The following is a 3,428-nucleotide window of genomic DNA, read 5'->3' as shown; positions in this document are numbered from 1 at the left end:
AAGCAGCTTCTTCGATGTTAATAATATAATCCATAATTTGATAAAAAAATAATAATAATAATATAATCCTTCTTACTAACGCTAAATGATTATATGTATCCAAAATATCCGGTTTGGTGAATGAGTGGATGATATGTGGCTTATTTCTTTCAACATTGATAATGAAATCCATCTTATCATTTTCTTTTGCCTTAATACATCATTGCACCATTAACTTATCCAAAAAGTTTGATTGACCCCTAAATTTTCAAAGTGTCACGATAACCTCCTCAATTTGGTTAAAATATTCAGTTAGCTCCCTGAACTTGCGCAAAATGTAATTAATTGATCACTTGATTGTAAAAAAGTAAGTTAAATATGTGTTTTAAATGTATTGCACGCATCTTAAAAAAAGTAAAACGACCAAGATCGGGGTATATGGTTTTAATAGTAGCGAAGACAAGTTTTATAGATGAACAAGTAATAATTTTCTTTTTAATCTATTTTTAAATTATGTAATAACATTCTAAGATGCGTAGAATACATTTTCCGCATTTAATTTACTTTTTTACAACCGATTGATCAATTGATTACATTTTACACAAGTTCAATTGGTTAACTGAATATTTTATGCAAGTTGAGAAGACTATTGAGATACTTTGAAAGTTCAGATGGACAAATGATGTATTAAGCCTTTTCTTTTCTACAGTACATGACCATGCAATTACATAATTTTCATCATCTATATTGATCTAAAAAATTATCTCAAGAGTTATTTAAAGTGAGATAATTAATTCATTAAGTCTATATGACGCTTTCCAAAAAAAAAAAAAAAAAAAAAAAGTCTATATGACGCTCAAAATTTGTACAAAAAATTAAAATGAATATAACTTAAAATAAGTTTAGTAGGCCAATATATCAATGTAAGTAAATTTATAATGTATCGTTTTAAATTAATTCATTATATCACTCTAAGTTCAGTGAATCAATTTTGTAAGCCAAATTTAAGGCCTCGTGTATTTTGGACACTAGTCTAGTCTAGTATTAAATTGAAGCTTAATTACTACCACTCACATCTTATCTCAATGTCTATATAAAAAAAGATAGCAGTAGAGAAGAAAGGAAAACAAATTAAGTTAAGTATGAAGGCTTATCTTATAATAATATGCATCCTCTTAGCCTCTGCTATTTTGTCTCCCTCTGAAGGTCACTTCTCTTCTTCATCTTTTTATTTTTAATTTTATTTGAATCAACTTTCATGTGCATATATATATATATTGCAGGCAACAAGATGATAATACCAGTTCCCAAAAACAAGGGGAATCCGATTGAATGCAAAGGGGAAAATTGCTTCCCTTTAAAGCCGCCAATTGCCCTACAGCCTTGCAAACCTTCTCCTACCTGCCCTTCGCGGCCTTGCCTCCCTCCTCACTGCCCTCATCAAGCTCCTTGAATCTCGGACTAACTAATATTAATAATTGCAACTCTAAACGTTTAGGGAATTCAAAGTCTCTTTGTGAAGAGTGAGCGTGTCCACTTCCATTTCTTATTGTTATAAATTCAGCTATGAAGCTTAGTCACGGTTACAAGAATCGAATAAACACATAAGATCGATAGTCTTTAATCGTATTGGTTCTTTGCATTCCATTATTCAGCAATACAATCTTATCACAAGCAACAAGACATTAAACAACATGAATTAATGTAAACAAAAGCTATAATCATAACCAGAAAAAGGAAATCCAGTCACTAATGAAAAGGGCATTAATTTCTCTGAATGACTTGCAGCCAGCTTGAAGTTGTTAAAAAAAAATTAAACTTAATTTTGTTATAAAAAATAAAAATAAAATTGAGAGAAAGAAAATTGACCGTGCAGGAGATTGTGGGCTGTGACCAAAAATTGAGATAAAGAAATCAAAATTGTACTGCCAAGATTTAAGATCAGAAATTTGTGGTTAATATGTAGATAAAATATAAAAATTTGTCTTGTAAGGAGCATCTTTTTGTTAATTATTATGTAATGTAAAAGACTGTATGTACTGTATGAAGATTTTTTTTTCAATTTATTATATAATATCAAACAGTAACGATGGAGTTGATGTGTCAGTGTCACTTCCTCCTTTTTTACTGATAAAAAAAATAATTTAATATAAAAAATATTAATTTTAATTATATTATTACATTTATCTATGAAATGATTATTTTATCCGTACTATATCTAAGAGTTCTACAGAATTTAAATTAATCCCTAAAATCTCTCTAATTCTCAGCATATCTATATCTATATATTATATTTATATAATATAAAACAGTAACGATGGAACTGAGGTGTCGACTCCTCGATTTTTGTTGATTAAAAATAATATTCTTTAATTGTTATTTTTTTCAATTTTAGTTAACATTAATAAATAATTATTGATTAAAAATATTAGATGAATATCACAGAAGATATATTCGGCCGATAATTATCTAATTGTAAATCTTCAAATTGAATACGTACAACAAACATTAAAATATTAGATGAATAAAATACCCTCTTCTATATATCCTCTCCTACTTTCTCTCTTTATAAAATATCCAATTGTAGTGCAACTGTTTATCATTTTATAACTTTAAAATACTAAACGTTTGAAATACAAATAATCTCTAATTTTTTAGTTCACTCATGATTAAAATTATTATAGTTATACCTTACATCTCTTTGATTTCATTTAAAAAAAAAATAGTTGCATTTTCCATAAAAAAAAAAAAATAGCCCTCAATCCACTTAGAATCTACCAACTGCATTTCCTATCAATCTACACGATTCATCACCCAGCAAGACTTCTTCTCTCACACCAACACTACCCTTCCTTATCTTATCCCATACAAATTCTATTCTCTATTACGGTTTTCAATCAATAGAATTGTATTAGGACTAAACTTCAATTTGGCGTTCCTAAACCTATCACAAGATTTGTATATATATTTACATAAACTGTGCATTTTAGATCAGTGGAGTCGAAGCTGTTGGCTTCTTTCAAAGATTCTGATTTCCTTTCTTTCCTATTAGCAAATCACGGTTGTTGTTTTTTCTGTGCAAAGTTCATATAATTGAAAAGAAGCTGTGGTTTACCTTGATTTAATCTGTGGTTTACTTTGATTTCTGATTTAGGATTCAAATATTCTCTCCATAGCTTCATATTGGTAACATGAAACAGTAATTGAGGCCACCAATTGAAGCGTTGATTGATTTTTCTTGGTGTCGATGTGATGATAAAGAAGCTGCGACGTATGCCCTATTTCTATACCCGTGTTACAGCATCTGCCACGAGCTCTACTCTTGCCGCAACATCTGTACCATCCACTACTACTAATCAAGGTATGCCATTACAAAGGATATCAAGTCTTTGTAACAAATATTATTCGACTTCTGTTAGCTTTATCTGCCATTGGTGAATTGGTGTCTA

The 3,428-nt window shown here is 29.3% G+C and overlaps 1 long non-coding RNA gene across 2 annotated transcripts; it reads left to right on the top strand.

Annotated features, from left to right (window-relative positions):
• The first annotated feature begins 982 nt into the window (after positions 1-982).
• Positions 983-3,148, top strand: LOC136207217 (uncharacterized). 2 transcript variants are annotated; one of them, XR_010676612.1, is made up of 3 exons: positions 1,030-1,185; positions 1,263-3,040; positions 3,134-3,148. It is a non-coding gene; the product is annotated as an uncharacterized lncRNA (long non-coding RNA). The 2 variants fall into 2 exon arrangements; XR_010676611.1 differs by lacking the exon at positions 3,134-3,148 and having other exon boundaries at positions 983-1,185; positions 1,263-1,608.
• Positions 3,149-3,428: the final 280 nt, after the last annotated feature.

Source organism: Euphorbia lathyris, chromosome 1, assembly GCF_963576675.1.
Source record: "Euphorbia lathyris chromosome 1, ddEupLath1.1, whole genome shotgun sequence".
Classification (NCBI taxonomy): domain Eukaryota; kingdom Viridiplantae; phylum Streptophyta; class Magnoliopsida; order Malpighiales; family Euphorbiaceae; genus Euphorbia; species Euphorbia lathyris.
Note: the sequence above shows the minus strand (reverse complement) of the source record. Positions and strands in the feature narration are given on the sequence as shown.